Raw genomic sequence first — 13591 nt, forward strand, 5'->3', positions numbered from 1 at the left:
GAACCGTGAAAGGCCAAAATAGTTAACCTGTTTATGCTGTCAATATAATAATACGACTTTAATAGCGATTAACTTAAGCTGATGGGATTATTTTTGTATAAAAGCTGTTTTGTTGTTGAATTATAACCAACTTCATTAGTTTATATTCATTATTATTCAACTTCATTATTATATGAAGTATTAATAGCTTTTAGAATTACTTATAATATCTGAATTTAACTAGGTATGGAGTAAATTGGTGAAATATGAACTTGGCCTTTGAATTTTTTGTGTTGTCATCCCTTTGTAGGACGTTTCATAACTGAAGTTTAAAAAACAATGTAACGACTTATGTATAAGTACATAAAACATTAAAATAAATGTGTGGTGATTAGTGACCGTTAATCGATAATTATTCTCGAAATCGTGAGATGTGGTCTGTGATGTAGGTTTCAGAAAAACATTTTCTTTATCGTGCCAACGTTTCGATCTTTATTGAGATCATCTTCAGGGCTCAAAGTGTTTGTCTTCTGTGTAATTGTGCNTATATATATATATATATATCCACAAAATATAATTTGACTGCATTGTAGATTGTAAGCTAAAGAGAGATTGTATATTATATAAATCTCGTTATTATTATATTAATATTAGTACTATCAGTATTTTATTGTAATATGTTTCGTTTGGAAACAAAGCAGTTTAGTAACATTCAGGGATAACATTCAGACACGGTATCACAAATTTTAATGTAGATTCTTTTGGTGATTCTATGTCGAAAAATATTAGTCACATGTCCAACGTTCTTGCCAATAGGCTCTAGGGGCTAAGCCAAAATATTCTAAGTGATTTAAACAGTTCTTTCTGCTATTGTTGTGCATGTATTTCCTGTCTATTTATTATGTCAGTGAATTTCTCTTTGTTTTGAATTTTTTTTTAAAAAAGAAAATAATATGCAGAATCACCCAAGCATTGTGGGTACTTTTCGAAAATCAGACAAGGTCAGCTAAATGGTTGTAAGAGATGAGTCCCCAAAGCCGATGTCAAGCCTGCATCCCAAAAAATATTAATTTTAATTTTTTAAACCTTGGTGAAACAATCACAGTGAACTCGTATTGCCAGGAGTTAGACTTCGTTATCAGAAACTCCGAGAGGAACATACAAGTTTGTTCAATAGAAAGAGACCTACACCCCTCCAGGACAATGCTCGTCCTTACGTTTCAAGATTGACAATGCAACAACTTCAAGAGCTGAAAGTTGAAGTTCTTCCACACCCACCATATTCACCTGACCTATCGCCAACTGTCTTCCACCTATTCTGTGTAAATAAAATTTTCAAACTGGAGATGCTCTCAAAACAATAATCAAAGAATTACTTCCATCTTGAACTCCATATGTCACGAGGAGGGGATAAAAATCCTCAGCATATTGGAAGAAGGGTATTTGGACTAATAGAGAATATTTTGATTGATTAAAGAGGTATTTTTCCAGCTTTATAATATTATCCCAATTACTGACATTTCATACGGCCCCCCTTAATTTCCTTAAAAATTATGCGCTTACGCGGTAATATTTAATCGATTCTGTAAGGTTTATGGACGTTGTCATTTTAAAATTTTAACCCTAATTTTAACCCTTTAATAAACCCTTTACACTAGAACATTATTAAAGGATTTGTATTACTCGGCTTAATAATAACAGCATTATATGCTTTATTGAATGCATTTTAGCTGCATATTTTTAATATGTATGTACAAAACGGATTTTCTCGTAGGAATAACATTTGTGAAATATGATTTGACTTTCATCTATTGTCAACTGAATTTCCATAATATTGAATTGCATACGATCGCGTTTATTTTTAGGTTCATCTTTTCAAATCAAAGGAAAAACAAACCCGGCTGCAATATAAACACAAATATTGTAACAGGGCAAAAATATCCATCATTCTACTCGGAAGATGAAAGTTTTAAATTGAGGTCAAAAGAGTACGTAGCTCCTAAATACACAAATAGTCGTTAACAGTTGCTACCAACAATTCTGTTTGTCACAACGATAGAAGACTGCACGCGATGATAATTTTTGTCCTCGTTTTACACACATATTATAAGAATAGATGAAATTACTATTTTTTCTTAAATACTGTAGATGGGGGGGGGGGCAAACTACTGGCAAGGTATAAAAACGTACGTATAAAAATAAAAAACTCAAAAAGTGAGCCCTGCTTTTGATAGTTTTCGACAAACCTTTGCAGATTGGGTTTTCACAAAATTCGTTTATTATAAACAAACAAATCTTTCCAAATATTGAACTGCTCAAAATTAACAGATACTACATGCTACCATAGCCATGGAATTTTACTTTTTAAATTAATTAAATAACATATTGTAGCATATGTTATAGAATTAATCTTGTTCCACGAGACACACGACGCTTTATAAATTAGGTTGCGGTCAAAATACCGTTCGTATTTGAATACAACAGGCCCCCAGGTTAGATGTCATCCAAGAAAAGACAAAGGACCATAGATGGTAGGGATAATGGTTTTGTAGATAAAAGGCCCTAAGGAGGGCATGAAAGGTCTTATAGACAAAGCGCTAACGGGCCAAGTTCTTTTTTTGGCCTTTTGGCGCCGTACGAGCAATATTGGAGTTCGGTTCGATATAGCCTATAAAAAATAGTAAATTAACCATTAATTTTTGTTTGAGAGTGTTTACTAGCCTTTCGACAAGTATGTATTTGGAAGATAAGAGAACTCATATTTATTGAACATCAGAAAAACCATAATATCTTTAATCAATTATCCAATATATAAAAAAAGATTTTGACCAACTTCAATTTATACATTTATACAATATCTTCATTCTTAGTGATTCTTTTTGTTTTGGTGTAATGAAATAAAGAAATGATTTACTGGAAAAAACTTTAGAAATGTATAGTCGATCTTAGCAACCAAAAGTTGGAAAGTGGTGAAACTACAGTTTACCAAAATATATTAAGGTCAGTCTAAACAATATTTGGGAGAGAAAAAGACAGCACAAATATGATTGCATGGACATCGACAACTACCGTATTGTCATAATATGCCCACAATCATAGCTATTCTTTCAATTTTGGTAACATAAGAATAATGGAAACGGAAAATACCCTACATACGACACGAAGAGTTTTACTTAGTTTCTTTTGCCCTTGTTGTAAAATCCGATGTAATTTATTAGGGTGTAGTGGCCAGAGGTGTTTAGCAAAAGCAGAAAGCATGTTTTTTACTTTGGACAAGTTTTGGTACCATTTAAGTACCTTCCTTAGGTCAAGGCAAAGTTCGCCTACAACAATTTTACTTACATATAATAGTATTATATTGACATTTTTTTAAAATTACATCAAACTAAACCCACTAAGGGAAACCCACAATTTAAATTGTAATTTTTGACATCGAAGTAATATGCTGTACTTTAAGTACGAAAAATAAAATTTTATAATATTATCAATTTAAAAGAAAAAAAAGTTGGCGTACTAGCAACAGTTGAATCGACCACTTTTTTACTCACGAAAAATCTTTTAATAAAATTTCAATTGTTACTGCAAAACTTGCGACCTATTTTGAGGTCATCATCAGGGTCTGCATTAATTACACATTAAGAATACTTATTTATAAGATGATTCAACAATCAATGTGACATAAAGTTTGTAATAGATGGTTTCAAATTTCTTTGAAATATAATTATACATCTTTCGTAACTTATATGATGCATTAATAACCGTGTAATTTATGGTGTAATTGTGATTAAATGGAAATAAAAATTGTAGAAGTAGGTAAATATTGATCCGTACAGAATAGAAGTCACTAGATTTCGCCGATATTCCAAGGATTTTAATCAAATAAATTAAATGTAATGCTAGCTAAGTATGGAGAAATAATTTTTAAATTCCCAAAATATTTATTAAACAAATTACATAAACTCGGTTGAAAAAAAGTCTTTGGGATTGCCATACAATATCAGTTTTCTTTATATGGATTTCATTTTTATTCTCTATATTTAATTCAATCTTCTAATACAGGGACAAATAGCTGAAACAAGCCGCTTTTGCAACATTCTTTTTATAGCTAAGAAGGGCAAAAATGAGCCTTGGACATGAATAAGAAGATGTTCAAATGTCAACGATGTCGTTGGCCGAGTGCTATAATTCTAGCCATTCAATTTAAAGGTTGTTTGAATAAAATTGCAGCTCAAATTACGTGTGAACATTGTTACAGCGGTTATGTTTTGGGTTAAGCATTCCTTCTCATGGAGACCTGAATCGATTTTTGTGTTCATGTACTGATTGCAAGGAACCAATCTAACGTCTGAATTTCCTTCATATAGCTAAATAACCTTTTTGAAAAACCCTTTCTTTCATTAGGCTGGTTGGTGGCATTCTTCTATGAATCGTTCAAATTAGGCGCAAATGAGAATTTGTTTGATCAAGCATTGATTATTCTGGGTTTCTAACGCTTTCCACAGAAAAAAGTCTTTCTGATGAGATATTAGATTATAAAACATACTTGAAAATGCCAAGCCTTATCGATCAGTAAAAATTTATTATGTATATTTTTTAATATATATTAATTTGCAGAAAAATGTTATTCAATTTCAGAATTTTTGATTCTTCCGGTACAAAGTATCGGAAAATTTAAATCTTGTTCCAGCTAGTATTTCATAATGGCTGCCAACTTTTGTACTAAATGTACAGCGTTTTCATAAAAGTTTTTCTTCCGCTCTTGAAACATAAGCGTTGGGACGGCATAGGCCATAAAAATTATGGGAGTCATAAACGAAAATACCTTCCGCCACCTACCAGCTCATCCCGTGTTATAAATGATTCCATTACAGCAGTTAGCCTGTTATTACGAGATGCATATCCTATTGTATAGTACACCGATCTTATCTAAATATCGTGCAGGAGAACCAAATGGCTCTAGTCCCTTTAATGTTACTCACGACCGTGCGTATTCTTTATTTATTCTTTAAATGCACTAACCTTGTACGTGAAACAGCATTATATTTAATATTACACAGCTGTTTATATTTTAATGGATGTACAAAAAACAATGAGGCGAATAGGTTTCGCTCTGAAATTGCAGGAGTCGAGGTCAAGGAATTTTTCCTTTGTTGTGTTCCCTTTAGTTTACCTTGTCTACCCCTAAATTACTCCCCATTTGTGGAACTACATAATATTTAACTGATCTGGAATAACAAGTTATGATGTATATAGTTTACCTTTCGACTAATATCTTTATTTTGGATTGACAAATTACATATTTTTGAAATATGTGTTACGATTTTCTTTTGTATTCCTGTTTCAACAATATAGATTACAAACAAGAATTGAATGTGCCTTTTACTAATTTCTTTGAATACAATAAACTATTAAAAATAACTAGTTTAAACATACTTAAACCTTACTAAATATTAATTGGAATTATGAAGATGCCAAATTAAATACTATTTGTTTTCCAATTTTCCTTGTTGTCTACATTTTAACTTTAATTGTATTTTGCTTGAAAAAGATATTCAGATCGATAATATCAACGGTTTAGCACTATTTTTTGAAGCTGGTGGAGTTTCATCTAGGCGCTCTGTCCAATCTGAAATAGGCAAACACAAACACTTAACCTTTTCTAGCAAATTGGATTTTCTGTATTGCCTTAGACAATTTTAATGGTGTGGTAGTCTGCCTGAAACTGCTTGCCATTTTCAGTTTGTCGTGTTTGACATACCAAAAAAGTAAAGTACGGCATACGAAATTCATCGGAAAAATACCAAACTACAGGTTTATCCCTCCGCTGACCCCGAAGAGAAAAACTAAACAATTTAATGAAAATTGTATTTAAGTCTGAAAGAAACAAACAGTGTTAAATTGTTGAAAATACAGTTTTCAGGTCTGCCTTCTAATGCAGGGTTGTCTTATTATGCGTTTTTCTGCATATCGCCATCTATACTGTTTGGTTTGTCTACATTTATTTATTTAATAAGTATTACAAACGGTAGCAATATGGGAGAAACGGATCGCTGAATAACGCAACGAGAATAGTCGTACCACGATATTTAGAGACAATAAAACTACATCGTAGATGTGCAGATCTCGGTACAAAATAATTTAAAAAAGAAGAAACAAGTTATTGGTTCTATTCTGCTTGCTAATATTCTGTAATATTCAACCTTGATTTTTCTTTATATTTGTTATAAACCAGTTTTTTTTTATTTCTTTGCCTTTCTCCTCATCGCTGTACTTATATATCATTTAATAAAACTGAACAACAGAAGACAATCGAACTCCTGACAAAAGTTCAACAACACCCAGGCCAATAAGAAAAGGCTTCACAATTTAAACAACGTTATTCAGATCTTAATTCAGTTCTCTGATCTATATTATTCATCTCTGGTCCGCCCAGCTTCGTTGTTGGTCTGTCGACCGATCAATCTAAAATTTTTATAAGCGAGATAATTGAATTGATCATTTATTCGATCCCGCTGAAGATTTAATTTAAAAAATATATGTAGTTCTGCCGTATGAAATCTTCTTAAAATGTTATGGTCAACCAAATAAACGACAATGAAGATTATAAATACTTTTATTTTATACATCGAAAACAAGTCAAAAGTGTAGTTATCGAGATTTCGAAGTGTATTTATTAAGTAATCTCTAATTTTATACACTTATTAAATGTGTCTGTGAATAAAATTTTATAAGGCTTGTCATTAATTATTTAAGGTGTATGCATACAATTTGATTACAGTAAATATTACTTCTTCATTATTCTTGCTAAAGGGAATTATCAACCGGACTACATAAATCAGTTTTCAATTTATACAGCTTTCTTTTCCTAGAAGTCCTATCAATAAAATTTTAATAATCTTCATTTAATCTGCATAATACTTTTCGTTTTTAAGAATGTCTCCTGTAGTATTAGCTATAAAGGAAATTTCCGTTTTGGTCAAAACAACTAACGGACTAATTAAGTGGCCGATTCATGAGGAATCTCTTTCGACGAAATTGAGTTTCTCTTCCGATGAATTAAAATCGGAGGAAAACAACAACTTGATGAAGAATTTGCATCGTTTCGTTGGCAGCTTTTACAATTTACGTGTTACTCAATCTTACGGCGGTCAGTTACGCGGTGAAGTGGCGTAAAGTACTGATTGGTAAAGTATGTTGGCGTTGATGTTATCGCAAACGCATGATACTTTCCCTTGCCACTGGCCGAATTTGTATTCATAAACGGTGCAAAACAAAACTTGCCGCCTCGGGCCGATAAAGAGCGCCAATGGGCCATTTGCATGCAATTTTGAAACTCCTGCCTACTTCCTATTTCTCCGTTCTGCTTTGCCGTCTATGAAATTTTAAACGAGGCCGGGTGCGTTCGATACGTGCACTGAAGAAATTAATGGGCCTTATACATCTTCAAGATAAATATTTCTAGTCGAAAAAGAAGTTTCAGTTTCTCTTTTAGGCTTGAAAAATATATATTTGACCAAATAAAAATTAATCGATATTATATATAAAATATATAAATTTGGACAATACAGATAATTTTAGTTATAGTTAGATGTTTTTACTTTTGCTAAGAATTTGGGAAAAACAAACTTTCGATAGTCGTAAAATTAAGACACACTTTTTTCAATTTAATACCGACATCCCATCTCCATGTACTCACTAAACTCCCGTACTATCTCAATTCACACACTAGTTCCACCGAGCAGCTCTATGAACTAATTTAGTTACCTATTGACCTCATAGTTAAACGATCCACCTATTTCTGTTTACTTATTCGACTCTCCCTCTCTCCCCACCCCTCACCCATTCTCTCTCTCTCTCTCTCTCTCTCTCTCTCTCTCTCTCTCTTTCTCTCTCTCTCTCTCTCTCTCTCTCTCCCCTTCACCTATTTCTATTTTCTTATTCCTTGCATTCTTTCTACCAAATCTTGTCCACTACTTACACTTGCTTTTCAATATTCAGCGAAAAACCGAATTTTCTTTATCAGAAGTAAAAAGAGATCAAGAAAGGAGAGAGAAAGTGTGTGTGTGTGTGCGCGCGCGCGCGCGTGTGTATGAGAGAGAGAGAGAGAGAGAGAGAGAGAGAGAGAGAGAGAGAGAGAGAGAGAGAGGACTAAATGAGTAAGTGTCAGATACAGAGTGATAGAAAGAATGTAAAGGAAAATGAGAGTTGGTGCGAGAGAAATCTGGGAAGTAGGTGAGACGAAAAGTGTACATCCATAGACAGAGATAATAGAAGTAAGGAGAGTTAGATGGAGCAGAAAACGAAAGAGATGATGAAAGAGAGAGAAAGAGAAAGATACAGAGAGGTAGATAGAGCGAGATAGATTGATAGACAGATAGATAGAGTGAAATAGTCAGATTTAGAGTTAATGAGCCATCAAGAGAGAAAAAAAGGATGATGGAGCCTGAACAGAATAAGGGATAGAGTCAGAGCATTAGTGAGAGTTAACTACAAAGTGAAATATAGTATGAAGGGAAGAGGGAGAGTAATAAGTAGTTAAAATAAAAGAAAAGGGAGATGAATACAGGGAGAAGAAGAATCGATGAGAAAGAGATAGAGAGATGACGACATAAATGGATTGGGAGAGGAAGAAAGGGATAGAATGAAATACGCTTTGGCAAACACTTTCTTACAGAAACCATTATGGATTTATGATAAGCAATTAAGGAGAGAGAAAGAGAAAACATTTCATGAAGACTTTTCGACGGTAGTACGTGCAATGAGATTCTCCGGAAGTATATAAGTAACGCCGGGGTTTTCAAACTAACAACTTCCTTTCTTTTACTCGGACAAGGTGAAGGTTTTCCCTTTTTAATGGGCTAATTAAAACTCACGCATCGTTAATGGTTTTAATTTGTATGCATGATGATTTCACTCACTTTCGGTCCAACAAAATAAACCTGTAGTATTATGTTGTTTGTTCATTATTTCCTATGGAAAATTATTTAAGATTTATTTTAAGTAATTTTGTATTTTAATTTAAGATTTTAAATTAAAGTACTGTCGAAGTACGTCATCAAAATGCCTAGTTCTTTTACGTATGTGCGTACATATCACTACTGAATACCTTCCTTTTTATTACAGTTTGAAAGGTTTTCATGTATTATGAATGTATAACATAAACTTAATCAAATGGTAGGGTTAGTTTACAAAACAAAACTAGTCAAAATGTTACAAAACGTAACGGAAATCTTCAACAACGAGCACAAAAGTCAAGAGTACATTATAAAAGCCGCAATTTACCGCTGTTCTCCCATTTTCCAGGCGTTAGAGCATTAGAATTCCCAGATTAAAACAATTCGGTAAACAAACATTAAATTCTAAAATCGGCAGTTCAAATACATCAGCATCTGTCAAATACAACACATGGTCCATAGTTCATTTTAAGTAAGGTTAATTTGTATTATCCATGCAGTTTACAATTTGGACATTAGACCAAAAAGATTAAAAACTATCCTCATGTTACACGTTTATAACTTAGACTTTTTAGTGTGTTTAAATTAAAAAGCAATGCTTACAAATGTACATCAACATAAGACTAGTTTTTCTAAGTTTAAGTGATTTTCCAACTTCAATTAAAATTGATGTTATTTGGTACCAAATCATCTATTTCTAGGTTATCTAACAATAATTATACCATAAAATAAACTTTCAGGTTAAATTGATGCAAACACAAACATTGAACACAAACACAGAAACGAGAAAATCAATTCATAACATAACTATATATAACTTCTTAAGCGGGTTACAAGAACTCAGTAGAAGAGCATCTGCAGACCCATTAATCAGAAAAATATATGGATAGCTTATGGGATCGATGTCAGTGGGAAAAATGTAGTCCTGGCATGGGTTCCCGGGAACATTGGTATAACCGAGAACGAACAAGCAGATATGCAGCGAAATTAGCCAAGGAGAGGCAACACGACCCCACCCACTCTATACGTCCAGCGGATTTACTAAATGCTAATGATATAAAACACTAATAGAAAATCCGCTAGATCGAAAGAAACGCATCTAACTTATACACATGCAAAAAAACCATTGGTTCCTGGCCTGCGAAGGCTGGGTCTAGAAGGGAAAAGTCATACTTACTAGGGTGCGCATAGGTCAAACCAAGATTAACAAGGACACCTTCTAATGGTGGTGAGACCACGTAGGTGTCTATTGTGTGAAGAGCTTATCACGAGAGATCATAATAACAGACTGCAAAGAACTAAGTCAATCGATGCCCGGCCTTGAGGCACGGCAGCAAGCATAAATATTTTAAATTGTATATAGGATCTTTGTGTCTTCATGTAAATGATATGTGTTATTTATAGAAACGAATGTATTTATTTGCGTTTATAGAGGGCTTATCCTACAAACACCCCAAAGAATATCGAATAATCAGAGGTAATGTAAATGAGTGTGTGAGTGTTGTTGATTACCGAGAAAGATAGCTTATCCCCAATTACCCGTAGGAATACCTAGTACTATGGGGTAGAGTGAATGCTAACCAGACTATCACGTTTCTGTGTTCATAATTTGTCTTATTTTGTCCACAATTGACGAGGCCCTGCGGTTCCTGAGAGGCTAGCAATAGGAGAAAGAAAAGTGAGAGTTGGTTACCATAGTATCATAAAATATCGAAACGGCTGGAGAAACAAAAAACAAAGAAATTAGTAGGATTAATTGGCGAGAAAAATGAGAAAAGTAATGTAAAGCTAAGGAAGAGAGGGCTGGCAACGACCAATGTAGTTTGCCCGCGCTAAAAATAAAAAATAAAAAAAATAAAAGTAACTTTCTGACATAAGACAAGACTTTTAGATTTTTCATGAGAAAGTTAGGTTTTGTAAATTTTTGTCCTATTCCCTGGAAAACGTATTCATTTTAATAGGATCCTGCCTATGACGTTGGTAATCTGAAACAGGAAAATCGTGGGAAATTATAAATTATACTTATAGAATTAAATTGGCTGGGGAAATGAGCTTGGAAATCTTGTTATGATCAGATTATTGCATAACTTGCAGGTGTAATAGTGTGAAATCTTCGTTAGACGAACCGAGCATAATTTAAATAATTGCTATAATTTTTCCAAATAACAACACTGCAAAACTATTCCAAACGAGAGTTGAATAGTGGAATAATTTCCTCCTACTTTCGCATTTTAATGAAAAAATTTGATTTTTATCTTATTATGTTTTCCTTGATCTCTATGATAATTGTGTGACAATTTACTTTACATTTCTGACTTCTTAGCAGCGTTTCCAATTATGGGATGCGACTCGTTTACAAATTGGTTTTCGCGTTTTGGCAATTAAGGCAGAACGCCATTCCAAAGGGCCAGCTTTTCCCTTGCCATTCAAATTGTCTATACATAGAATTAAGAGAGGGTGACCCAATCATTAATTTCGAACATGTTATTTTTTACAGGCCCACATGAAACGGTCCTAGGTTATTAAGCATCGTTCTGGCTCACTGATTGACAGTGGATTGATGAATGAAGGTCCTTACCTCACTTGGACCTCTCTATTAAGGCATACCAAGAGGCAAAAATATCTGTGTGGACAACCGAAGAACTACGACCCATGGCAGCAGTTTCCTCCCTTGAAGAAACCTGTTTTTCAGTAATGAAAAAATTACTCCTTGAGAAGTTGTTTTTATTTTAAAGGCTTGATATCAATAAAATGTCACAAAACAATCCTTTGTTAACTAACTATCTTCATTTTTACCCATCTGTCCATCTTCTCACCCACTTTCACTATGTACATAAATTTATTGATTTGTTTACATTTCGCTCTCCTTACACTTTTTTTTACTATCTTTAGATATTTGTTTCCCCTTCTTTCCCTCACACAGGAAGGCCACAACTATCTCAGTCTCATTGTGTGTCTGACTACATAACTGAGTTTCTGTTAGTCCCCCTCCTCTCACTTTCCCCTCTCCCTCTCTGTCTCTCCTCTCACTCTCTCGATCTCATCCTGCCTACCTCTCACTTTCTCTGTTTCTCCCTTTTGTCCTCTTATTCTATTTAGCTTCTTCTTACTGACTCTCTTTCTATCACTTTCACTCGCCCTCTCATAATTTATCCATCTCTCCCTTCTCTCTCTTTCTCTCTCTCTCTCTCTCTCTCTCTCTCTCTCTCTCTCTCTCTCTCACACACACACACACACACACACACACTTGATTTGCTTCATTCAGTGCGTGACTGCATATGTGTCTATCTGTCTGTTTCTCACATTCTTAAACACACCACCTCTCTCACCCTCTCTCATTCCCATTTTATATATCGATTTGTCTTTGTATTTAATTAATCACTTATGTCATATCATTTACCTTCATTGATCCTCGCGTTTAACACATTATTCAAATATTTGTCTGGCTTTGTTCACTCTGTCAAATCTTCGCTCATTGCGCTCAATAATTCCATGCGTCATGGACTTCACTTACAATTGTCCGACACAAAAAATACAATTATTTTCGAACTGTTTGAATAATTCGCTTCCTCTGATTACACACAATAAGTCAATTCATCACTCAGCTTGTTTATTTACTTAATGACTAATTCACTCTCTTCCAGATTCAGCTCTATCATCTCTTAATTAAAACAATCCATCATCTTCTTATATCAGTTGCTAATTATGTCGGATATAATTAGTGATCAACATTAAACATCATAATTATATATTACAAACTATCAGAGATAGGACCTATTTAACAAAGAAACACTTTCTTGGTTGAATTTAGGAAAAATATATGTTTCTCCTTCATCAGGATTATAAAATTTTAATTGCTAAATTGAAATGTGTCAAATATGAACAATATTCAAAATAGACATTTAAATTTTTATTAAACCTACCGTTTTAAATACGTACAATGAAATTAAATATAGAAATAATATTGCACAGATTAACAGAAATAAAATCTGAATAATGCAATTAATACAATATAAACTGCTCAAAAATGAATAAGGGTATTGCCAATTTTGTAGTTTTCACTTTCTCTAGCATTTCTATTTTATTTTTATTATACATTGCATTAAAATTTAGTAGAAATTATTATGTTTTTTACGGAAGGAAAATTTAATTAAGGATTTTTGAAACATAACAAAATAAAATGTTTTGAGTCTATAATTTTGTTTATTGGACACAACAATATTTTTAAACAATTAATACCGTGTATAATGTTCTCTGTTAGGTAAAACCTTTGTACACCTGTTAGGCCCGCTGTTAATTAGTTGTCACCAAGAAATTTCACTCCATAAATGTTCCAAAGTTGCACTCAGTTGTTGCAGGTCAACTGGCTGCTGATGGTGATCGAAAAGACTTCTCTGAAACTCTTCCCACATGTGCTCGATGGGACTAAAGTCTGGAGGCAATGGGGGAAGGGACAGATGGGAAATTACCAAGTTTTCTATATTTTGATGAACAACTCTGGCTCTATTAAGTCTGGCATTGTCATCCAGAAATCGAAAATTTTCGCCAATGAGATCCCTGGTTTGAGGTATGATTCCTCGATAATTTCTTGGACACAACGGACTGTAGTGAGGTTGTCCTCAACAATATGTAGTCCATTTCGTCATTCAGTGTAAATC

General features: G+C 33.5%; 1 long non-coding RNA gene across 2 annotated transcripts in view; it reads left to right on the forward strand.

Moving 5' to 3' along the window:
* LOC112127594 overlaps positions 1–11698 on the forward strand; it is a 43352-nt gene extending 31654 nt beyond the window's left edge. For both annotated transcript variants that reach the window (XR_002910643.1, XR_002910642.1), the window contains exon 2: positions 11431–11698. This is a non-coding gene — a long non-coding RNA (uncharacterized LOC112127594). The remainder of the gene's footprint in view (positions 1–11430) is intronic.
* The last annotated feature ends 1893 nt before the right edge of the window (positions 11699–13591 follow it).

Source organism: Cimex lectularius, unplaced genomic scaffold, assembly GCF_000648675.2.
Source record: "Cimex lectularius strain Harlan isolate CLEC.00 unplaced genomic scaffold, Clec_2.1 scaffold113, whole genome shotgun sequence".
Classification (NCBI taxonomy): domain Eukaryota; kingdom Metazoa; phylum Arthropoda; class Insecta; order Hemiptera; family Cimicidae; genus Cimex; species Cimex lectularius.